The sequence below is a fragment of the Malus domestica genome, chromosome 07, assembly GCF_042453785.1.
Source record: "Malus domestica chromosome 07, GDT2T_hap1".
Lineage (NCBI taxonomy): Eukaryota > Viridiplantae > Streptophyta > Magnoliopsida > Rosales > Rosaceae > Malus > Malus domestica.
The window spans coordinates 8,021,329-8,033,344 of NC_091667.1; the positions used below are offsets into that span (position 1 = coordinate 8,021,329).

Consider the following 12,016-nt stretch of genomic DNA (forward strand, 5'->3'; position numbering starts at 1 on the left):
ATTTTCGGTGGGATGTAAATTTGTTTTTTGTTTTGCTTTAATGCTTATGCATGGTTTCTTTCTGCGAATTGAAGTCCACTTATTTTTGGCTGCTTTTGTGTGACTTAATTTGACTGTGAAGCTTCAGCAGTCTCATATATGACCCCAGTTACAGGACTTTGGATGAAGAAAATAACCAGATAAATCAGAAAAGCTGAAAACAATGTACGAAAATTGAATTTAAATTTGAAACGGACAGAATATTTTTAAACTTTGTTGTTGGGAAAAACCTTTCCAAGTTGCAACCTGTTGCATACGTATTAGAAGCAGCCGGGCCAGTGAAGCTCAAAAGTTGTGGGTGCATGCATGCATCAACTAAAATCATTATCGCATTATGCATGTAAAATACTGTGAAGAGGAGACGAGACGGCCACCTGCCGCTACTTTATAGGATTGAGCGATCTTAGTTCAAGTCACATCGACTTTCTGATTTTAGAGTCACCAATCGTGTAACCAGAATACGCAGAGTAGAAGATAACGTTTATGGGGCACAACTGAGCATTGACGAATGCAGATCTTTATGGAATTCTAAAAGGAGTGCGTGCAACACCTTCTTTTCTTTTTTTCTTTTTTTTTCTTTTTTTTTTTAACTTTTAAGTGAGGCATTCTGCACATGCCTAATTTATATTCATTGTGTACTTAGCGTATATTTAACATTTGTTTTATTTAAATTATATGTTTAGAGTCAATATTGTAATAGTGAACAAATAGATAAATTAAACATGTATAGAGCTTGCAAGTCATATTTATTAGACGTAAGGGAGGAGGAAATTCTTCTTCATGAACTACCAAAATCAACTCCACATCTAAACATTGCGTTATATCTTCCTCCTACTGGTTTTGAATGAGGAGTGAGTGACAGAGTTGGAGGTAGTGGAGAGTTGATTATTATTCGTCATAGTTCGAATCGATGTTGTATTGAGTGAGAAAGACGGCTACAATTTAAACGGGACCTTGATTCCTGCTCAGACCATCATTTTTCCATGGCCAAAAATTTGAGGGAGGCACACGTGCCCCCTCTGGCACTTAATAATGAGATTCGCCCCAGAAAGTGCTTACTATTTATTGTATGAGCTCTCAATAAGTTTTATTCTCTTCTTCTTTACCATGTACATCAGATTTACCTAAAGATCAAGGCCGGTCCTAAGGGTAGCCGAAGTAGGCGCCTGTCTAGGGCTTCCATTTCGGAGGATCCCCCAAATTATTATATTTTAAATATTATATATATATATATATATTAAAATATATATATATATATATATTATTTTACAATTCAAATTCAATAAAACAATCAAAAAAATAAAATCATAGGCAATTGAAAAAGAATTGGTTAAAAAATTAGATTATGGAAACTTCATTAGTACATTTGGTCTAAAAACGCGAGACGTCTAATATTTAAGTAATTTTTGCATATCTTTCTTCATTTAATATTAATTTTTAATGATATTTAATGTAGAAATAAATTTTTTTCATGTATTTAACGATTTTTTTATACATAACAATGCACAAAGGATCAGGTGGTTAAAGAACTCCACTTTGAAGGCTCACCTAGAGCCTCCAAATTCTTAAGGAAGGCCATGCTGAAGATTAAGTTAATATTTCATGACTTTAGAGTTATTAATAAATAGATTTTCTTTCTTAAAAAATTAATAGACTTGTACCAGCAAGCTTCGAGAATGATCAATGAAACATTTTATGGAGAAAAAAAAAAACCAGAAATAAAGAAGTTTTATAGGAAAAATTGTACAGCTAGATCATCATTTTCGATCGTTTGTTTATAAGGAAAACTAATGAAAAGGGCTTGAAAACTTTGAGTTTTAATGATAAGGACAAAATAAAGGATAAAGTCAATAGTACCATGTTTGACTTTTTAGTGTAAAAATATGGTTTTTCGTTAAAGTGAACAGTACCGTGGGTTTTTCGTTAAAACTCCCTTGTTTATATTATGACCATCTTTATCAACTTTTAGTTTTCTCTCTGGTTGATTTCAACATCTCCTGTCGACTCTCAACTGAAGTCGTCTTCAGCCTACACAAGCTGAAAACAGAGCTCCTTATATATTAGTAAATGATCAATTACAAGCTGAAAACAGAGCTCCATATATTAATTATTGCACTTTGAAACACTAATAAGAAAACTATTAATAGATAATGTTAAGGAGATCAAATTTTTAAACCAAATTTGTAAATTAAATGATATATCATCAATAGCAAACAAGCACGTTAATCGACATTTAATTAATAATTTAATTATCAACAACCACATCATTCGACTTACTCAAGTTGGTTTAAAAATTTGAATTCTCTAGCAATACCCTTTTCCATGATTCATAACTGATACGTAAGCAGTTTCTATCTCAAAGCATTTCTATGTTAATTAACATCACATTTGGAGCAACGCATGCAGATTGACTAATTCATGCATGTCAAGCATTTCTATGATACAAAAGAATATGTGTTGCGAATATAGTTAAGCAATTTCAAAGTATTTACTGTTTTAAAGTTTGCAACAAATACAATTCCTTTGAATGAGTTTTGGGTAGAGCTAAGCTAGCTACCACGCACAATATCATGCTTAAATTCTCAGTTGTTTCAAATAAAAAAAAAATTTGAGGTTTCGTAAGAACTTACATCAGCAGAAGCAATTGAGTTTGGCTCATCCTCATCCAAGTTAAAAAAACGAGATCCAGTTTGGCTCATCCTCATCCAAGTTAAAAAAACGAAAAAGGTACATGAGCAAAGACAATTGAGTTTATTTAATAACTGTGATTTGCATGTATTTGGCCTTTTATAAAATAAAAAACTCTTATCTTTAGAGAGAGAGGATCGATAGTAACTCACATGATTCTTGCTGCGTAAATGTATTTTGCTACTAATGTCTTTTTTCGTACTAGTAAATAATATTTCTCTCTTGCCAGTTCATAAAATTGACAAACCTTGAACCAACCACAGACTATACGTAGCAAGTAGCAACGATCAGATTTAAAATATTCCCTATGTTACAGATGATAAAAGCTCTAGTGGATCCATGAAAATGGTGTTTGGCTTACGTCCAAGGAGACAGCAACTTATGGTCAATGTCACGCTTAACGCAAAAGTTAATTTAAATTTTTCTTTAATCGTGTTTAATCAGTCATTTTCACACTTTTCGCATAGCCAGCTATGCTAATTTAACTTGTATCTAGCTGCATACGATTGAAATGGACGATCAGAAGCCATTGAGAGGCACCGTCAGTCCAGATTCCCTTTCATATAATAAGTGCATGTGGATGTGAAAACCAACTGCTCCTATTCAATTCACGCACGGCACTTTCCCATTCACCATCTTGCTTATCACTTTTTTAACGTGATAAAGGGATTGATCAACTACTACTTATGAATATAAGCAGAAACGAATTTAAATTTTTCTTTAATCTGGAGATATTTTCTCTTTTGATCCATGTTGGGACCATGTGTTGCGTCAGCATGTTGAATCGATTTGCAGTTTTGCAGGTTTTCAAACCTGCTTGATGGCTTTCCATTTTCTTCGATAGGCTTTTTTGACATTCTGACATGATATGTATGTAGCATTAAATCAACATTTATAGTGATAATAGCATTAGGAGCAGGAAAACTGTGATGAGGGTAGAAGAGAAAATTGGGAAATAATGTTTAATTTAGATATTTAATCTTAAAATTGAGTAAAAGATAAACTTATAAATAATGAATGACTTTTATTACAATTTAATAACAAGATTATAGAAAAGAAATTGTTATTCACACTCCAAACTTCATGAACTTAGAAGAAAAAAAATATACTTGTTAAGAATATAAAATGATATTTTTGGAGTGTCACTAACAATTCCTTAAAAAATAAAGCTGATGTCCATAGTTAGTGAATAGACCTAACCCAATAAAGTGGATTAAAACCATTAATGATTTACAAAACAAAAATAATATTTTTACCATCTATTTCTACTATCTCTCTAAGAGCAATTCACCCCATCCAATTTCAGGAGGATCCTCGCTGGATCCTCTTTGTGAGGATCTTGGGAATCCTACAATCATATTCGTTCATCATACATCATGCAGTCAGGAATCATTGTAATTTTTTTATTTAAAATTGAATATAAACAATACCTGACAAAAACTGGTTGCATAATGTACGATGAACGAATGTGATTGGAGAATCCCTGAAATCCTCACAAAGAGGATCCGGCAGGATCTTCACTCCATCCAATTGCCCTACCTATTAGTAATCGGAACACGGATGATACACCATATATTTTTCATTGTTACCGAAACACGGGCAATACATCATGTATTTTTTATATAAGTGGTAGAAAATTTTATTTTTTAAGCTATTAACTTTTTAACACACATATTCTATTATTAAATAATGACACGTAATATACTATTTCGTGTTCCAATCACATTGAAAAATCTCTCACCAAACTCAACAAACACAGCTCCAATCCATAAAAAATCAGTGGGGCAATCAGTGGGCCTAACACTCTCGCCCGCCTGTCTGCTTGAGGCGACATGACATCAACCAGCTGTGATCTAGGTTATATATTTTTTCCAACGCCTGATGCCTCACCCTCCGACGACCAATCAATTAGGTCGTTATTCCTTCCAACCATGTCTAAAATATCCATAATATTCTGATATTTTTATTAAAATTTCTGTATTTTTAAACTACCAATATTTTCAATATCATCGATATTTTAGACCTTACTAAGTCACTCATATATCTTACCATACAATGTATAAAGTGTAAAATATTGTACTAATTCATTATATATAAATGATTATGATGTGTTTAAATTTCTTTCATTAATTACTACATATTTTCGACACTCATAATGTTTGCCAGCACGTTATATAATCAACTTAAATCAGTTATTTCTATCAGGCAATGTATTTCCTTCCAATTTTTTGTGATAAACTAATAAATAATTGACTAAATAAATATCCTGCAAAGTTTCAATAAAAATTTCCAAAATTTTTCTTACAATTTCTGTAATTTTTATTCAATTTTTATCGATATCGATAATATCCCGATATTTCCGCATTTTTAGACTCCCAATATTTCCGACATCATCGATATTTTATACATTGCTTCCAACTGAACACGAATCAAGCTCTGGAAACTGAAATACGACGCCGGATTCCTCCACCTATCAGACGAGTCGCTGTTCATTCCAACTGAAGACGACGATCTTGAGCAAACCTTTTATTCTTCGACGAGTCATAGATGAGGATGCAAGGCGTCTTATAGATGAATTGGGTGATTAAACTTTCTGTGTTGGTGTGGAGTGGGAAAAAAGCCTGGGAAAAAACAGAGGAGAGGGAGAAAAGGATGGGCGTAGAAGATGAGGAGATGGAAAAAGGGAAGAGGGTCGGATACTGGAGGTTTCTAGAGACGATGACTTGTAGATAGAAGATATTTTTAATGATAAAATAATAAAAACAATATTTAAAAAAAAAATTAATACTAATTGTCCGGACAATATATTTTTCGGTGTGAAAATTCACTGGGACGATTATTATTCACTAAGATAATAGTTGTTTTTGCCCAATTGACGGGACAATTATTGCCTTAATAGAGTGAACTCGCTTGAATAAGGATAAAATCTACATGTGTTAATGAATTTTACTTCTATTCAGGAGATAAAACAAATGATAATAAACGAGTGTAGCACTACTCTTCACAAAATTTAACTTATATGAAGTTTACACTATTATTAATGTTATTTATTTACTATCTTATTAACTTCAATCCAAATGCTTTTTTAGACCAACCTCTATTTTCTTTCATTTAGCCCAACATCCTTATGTGTCGTTGGTCCAATTGGGCTTGCCATTTAATTGGCCATATTTGAAATTGTGACAGTCACTTATTATTACGATATTGTGTTATTTATCTTCACCTGTAAACGAGAGGTCTTAAATTTTATTCTCTTCAAAAGAGAATTTGAACCATATTATTACTAACTCATTGTGAGACTAAGTTCACATCCCCCTTAATGTAGATAATATCATGTGTTAAAAAATATATATTTGAGATTGTGACACTTGTAGTCAATAAATGAAAATGAAAGAAATATTTTGAAGATAAACTTTGATGACTTAGGGAAGAATAGCATTGTTGTCGTGGGTTTCATCATTAGGGAAGGATTTGCAAATCTTATTTTTATCAGCGCTATAAAATGTCACCAGCGCAAGACATCTGTTGGAGATCAACTTTGATGGCTTAGTGTATCCGTTGGAGATCAACTTTGATGGCTTAGTGTCACTGCTAAGGGCTTCATCATAGTTGTTGAAATTTGAGGGAGGCTTCTGTACTAGTTGTTGAAGTTATGGCCTTAAGAGATGCTCTCAAATTGATGAATATATCAGCATACAAAATTATGCGTGAAGAGGGCGCTCCAAATTAATCTTAGACTGCTTTGTCGTCGGTGCTCTACATTTTGGAGACTAAAGATGATTTGCTAACATTAGCTCTGTTGCGAGGATTTTCAACTCAATTTCCTAGAAATCTGTGTCTGTGGAGGCGAACTTCTTAGCTGATGTCATTGCGGTTTTAGGGTACACTTTCGGATGCCACCGTCTTCAGGGAGGGTATTATCGGTAGAAAATATTGATTTCTGTTTATCTTTTCTCCGGAATCCAAACATCACCCCTCATTATGTAATCTAATTATGAGAAATTTGAAAATTTCATTACTGATATTTGGTGGACCGTACTCATTTTAATACAGGAAATGATAGTAAACATTGGAAACCTTTGCAAGGAGTGTGATTACCCTTCTTTCCACTCTATTCCCGTTTGGTAAACTCAGACATTGGTTTTTACTACCTTCAAATCTAAGCTATGGAGATGGAGTATACATGTATAAAAAGAAGGTCCTCCACTTGGGCAATCAACCTTGATAAAAATCAAGGTAGTGCTTCAAAAATCCATTGTTATCGGGTTTCGGGTGCATGCAACGCTTTTGCTATTTTGATTCAAAAATAATATAATTTGCATGCACTTGTTGGCCAGTTATTGAAGGAACTAGATTACATCAATGAAGTTATGTGGTTGCAATTTCTTGCTACAATGAACTTCAAATTGATCAATTGACAACTAATGGACTTGTAATTATGGACAATAATTGAAGGGAACTGCTATTAATACTTCAAAAATCTCATTCTACACTCCTTCCAAGTGTATCATTCTTTCTGATTATAGAAAATTTTTTAGTACAACGATATATTTTACACTAAGGAATAAGAAGATGAAGAGTTTAGCTAAGCCACACAATGTACAACTTAATTTGGTATTAAATTTACCGTTTACGAGATTGGAACCTAAGACCTCTCACTTACAAGTGAAAAAATATACCACCAGATTTTAAGATTTTTGTAGTATCAATTACAAATCTCTAATTGAAAAGAGATTAGTCTATTTCATGAAGCAATTAAGGTCATTCATAAATGAAGAAATTTACAGTACGACATAGAGACCATACATGAAAAAATGATCCCATGTATGAATATATAATCTGGATCTATTCACTAGTAACTTCCTCCTGTTGGATAATTTCAAAGGAAAAGGGTGAAGCTATTATTGAATTTGGTGGTATTTGACCTCTTGGAACATCTTATTCATTTTTTTTCTTGATGCCAAATAAAATTTTCTAAAATAATTGTATATCCTATAAGGTCAAACAAAGGAGCATTTTTAGCTAAAGTAGTAATGATGCAGTCTCCCTGAAGGGACCAGGATCCTCTCCTGAGCTAAGGATGAGGATCCTCCTCATCAAGAGATGTGGGCCGTTGGATGAAAATCCAACGTATACAATTATTATAACTTTAAAGGGACCCCCCTGTTTGTAGCCGTTGGATTTTCATCTAACGGCCCACACTAATTGATGAGGAGGATCCTCATCCTTAGCTCAGGAGAGGATCCTGGTCCCTTCAGGGAGACTGCATCATTACTACTTTAGCTAAAAATGCTCCTTTGTTTGACCTTATAGGATATACAATTATTTTAGAAAATTTTATTTGGCATCAAGAAAAAAAATGAATAAGATGTTCCAAGAGGTCAAATACCACCAAATTCAATAATAGCTTCACCCTTTTCCTTTGAAATTATCCAACAGGAGGAAGTTACTAGTGAATAGATCCAGATTATATATTCATACATGGGATCATTTTTTCATGTATGGTCTCTATGTCGTACTGTAAATTTCTTCATTTATGAATGACCTTAATTGCTTCACGAAATAGACTAATCTCTTTTCAATTAGAGATTTGTAATTGATACTACAAAAATCTTAAAATCTGGTGGTATATTTTTTCACTTGTAAGTGAGAGGTCTTAGGTTCCAATCTCGTAAACAGTAAATTTAATACCAAATTAAGTTGTACATTGTGTGGCTTAGCTAAACTCTTCATCTTCTTATTCCTTAGTGTAAAATATATCGTTGTACTAAAAAATTTTCTATAATCAGAAAGAATGATACACTTGGAAGGAGTGTAGAATGAGATTTTTGAAGTATTAATAGCAGTTCCCTTCAATTATTGTCCATAATTACAAGTCCATTAGTTGTCAATTGATCAATTTGAAGTTCATTGTAGCAAGAAATTGCAACCACATAACTTCATTGATGTAATCTAGTTCCTTCAATAACTGGCCAACAAGTGCATGCAAATTATATTATTTTTGAATCAAAATAGCAAAAGCGTTGCATGCACCCGAAACCCGATAACAATGGATTTTTGAAGCACTACCTTGATTTTTATCAAGGTTGATTGCCCAAGTGGAGGACCTTCTTTTTATACATGTATACTCCATCTCCATAGCTTAGATTTGAAGGTAGTAAAAACCAATGTCTGAGTTTACCAAACGGGAATAGAGTGGAAAGAAGGGTAATCACACTCCTTGCAAAGGTTTCCAATGTTTACTATCATTTCCTGTATTAAAATGAGTACGGTCCACCAAATATCAGTAATGAAATTTTCAAATTTCTCATAATTAGATTACATAATGAGGGGTGATGTTTGGATTCCGGAGAAAAGATAAACAGAAATCAATATTTTCTACCGATAATACCCTCACACTTATTATAATCTTAAAACACTCTCACAATTTGCCACTTAATACTATTGTGTAGTGGTATTTCTCATCATTTGTAAGTAAGAGGTTTTAGGTTCAATTATCAGCAAATACGAATTTGAACCACATTATTATGGCTAGCCCAGTGTAAAGCTTAGCACACTTCCCCACTCTTAGTGTTGGTAATATAAAAAAATTAAAATATAAAAAAAATAAAAAACACGCTCACAATTTAACACCATCCCCTCCATATATGACTTTAAGCCGTTCACCCCCCCCCCCAGGTAATATCTCTTGTTAAAAAAAAAAAAACAGTCACAATTTAACACTATCCCCTCCATATATGTTTTTTTTCTCTCCGCTTACTTCAAGCCCTTCACTAGCAAAGATGCTTTAAATAGAGAGTTTTATTTTCAAAGAACAAGCTTCTCAAGTACGTACTTACAAGGCATACAAAATAAAAATATATATTTATGAACAGTAATCACCCTTGTTCTTACCCTTCTACTTTTTAAACGGGTAAACTTGCACAATGACAATTATTATTTAGAGTGAATAATAGTAAGGGTAATTTCACTACCCTTTCCCTTGCCTTATACTTGCCTTAACAAATCCCCCTGCCCAACAAAAGTTGCTCCAGCCAGCCCCAATCACCTTTGCTATTCGATGGGCCTAACTCCATAGACTTAGAAATTAGGCCACTCTTGTAATATTCTGAAAATTTTAAGCACTGATTAAAAATGGATTGCTTGTGGCCATTATTAGCAAAATTAATTTGCCTTGTTTGAGGTTTGGATCAATTGGCCATTGGCCCATTAAAAGTTCTCTTACCATTGAGAAGCCTTGGCTTGAAAATAAAAGAACTAAAAGAAAAATAAAAATAAATAAAAATAAAGAATAAAAAGGGACGCTTATGTTAGTAAGGAGAAAAGGTTTGAGCACATTCTGGAAAACCTTCTTCCTTTGTTGCTCTCTCCTCCAGCCGAGAGAGATGAAGAAATTCCTCTCCTTTAGCTCTTAAACTTCCAAAAAGAAAATTAAGGAAGAGAAATTTAGTTTCTTTTCCTCTATTTGTGAAGATTAGTACAAGTGAGGATCCCTTGTTTGTCTCCATTAGAGATCTCTATTTCTTACCTTGGAAATCTATTTGATATTTAGTTTGATAACCCATGAACTAGTTTGGGTGGGAGTAGGAAACATGAAAGTACCATATTGCATGTTATAGTTTTAAGATGAGCACCAAGTGTTTGTTTAAAGTCCTCAATTAACCTTGAATTAGGGTATGTTGTCTGGTATTTTTGTATGAGCAGTGTGTGATGATTTTTCTTACTTATAGATATAGAAGAGAAGGACAAGGTGACTACTGAACAAGTCGGCGAACACCACGGGAGTTGAATATCACGAAATTATGTTGAGGTAGGGGAGTTCTAACCATAAAAATATTTTCATTTTTCATTTTTACTTGATAAAGGATTGTTGGCATTTAAGCACTGTTTCAAGCTTACTTAATTTTTTTTTTCTATTTTTGATTATGTGAAAGAAGTGAAGCAAAAGTTTCTCTATGGTTTGATTCTAATTATTTTAATTTCATTCCTAGGTGAGTTTAAAGTGATTGCAATGATTTTTCAAGATTGTGTTTTTAACGTGCATGCCTCTTATTTTACTTATTATCGAATTCTAAAGCATCTTGACATGAATGTTCAAATTGTGAAAATAGATGAAAGTAGTATAATACTTGTGAAATTGAGAATGTTGAGGAATGTATGAATGGGCACAATGACCCGTGAAATTGTTAGATTATGGGTACAATGACCCAATATTCCCCAGGGAAAGCTTCATGTGTGGGCTATAAGAATGAGTTATCAATGTGACAGATATGTGTGGTATATATGTTGGCCAGGTGTATTACGATTCTTTCCAATCTGCTAATCACTTGTTTGGGATAAAAGAGAAACTTTGTGATCAGTTGTGTTATTGTTTCTTTTAATAATAATGGCTTTGTTGTCATAGAAAGAAATGTTTCTGAACTGTGTGTTGTACCGTGTTGTTATCAAAGCTGTTTATGCTCTAAAACTTTGGTTTTCCTACCATATGTTACTTCCAAGCATTTTAGAGCATAATTCCATTGTTGGATTACGTAGTGGTGGATATAAACTGTTTCGAATCACTCTTATCATTTTTAGGCATGCACCAGAAATTTTAAATGACTACGGACTTACCGAAAAACCCTTACTGGGCATTTTATGCTCACCCGTTTTTCTAAATATGTATTTTCAGGTGGTGTAGGGTTGACTAGTTAGGTTTCGAGTTGCAGCTTTATTTTGGACTAATAGAAGGGAGTCCAGACGTATATCTTTTGGGTGAGCTGCCAAAGTATTTGTATAGTTAGTCTTAGTTTGTAAATGATCTTTTTGTTGCGTTGTAGACTAAAAAGGTGTAGGCCAAAATGGGTTAGTGTCTTTACTTACCTGGGCAATGAAAACCATGTATATATGGTCACTTGTCTTTTGGCTTGTATAAATTATGCTCATGTACATTTTCATCAAATGACCTGAACATGTTTTTTTTGTAAGAAGCCTTGAAGGTCTTTTGTGAACTTATTATAATCTGTAAGGCTTAATGAATTGCCTTTGGAGAACCACTATGAACTGGGTTATGTTTAAAACTGTGGTTGATTATCTACTAAATAGGTTGCATTTTGAAAATTTCAGATTTTTACTCTTTGGAGCATAATCAGTTTTATTTCCAAAGTGACTTGGTGTTGCTGAAATTGTTTTTTTTTTTAGAAAAACGGCAGCATACCTGTTTTAGATTTAAATCTTCCTAAACTTCCCGAACTTGAAAATCCTTAAAATTTTAACACAACTTCGTTTTAGGTGTCTACTTTGAATCTGG

At 33.2% G+C, this 12,016-nt stretch overlaps 1 long non-coding RNA gene across 1 annotated transcript; it reads left to right on the forward strand.

The window, feature by feature from the left end:
* Positions 1–9,997: 9,997 nt before the first annotated feature.
* LOC108172623 (uncharacterized) lies at positions 9,998–11,762 on the forward strand. Its single transcript, XR_003774750.2, has 3 exons — positions 9,998–10,210; positions 10,458–10,537; positions 11,399–11,762. It is a non-coding gene; the product is annotated as an uncharacterized lncRNA (long non-coding RNA).
* The last annotated feature ends 254 nt before the right edge of the window (positions 11,763–12,016 follow it).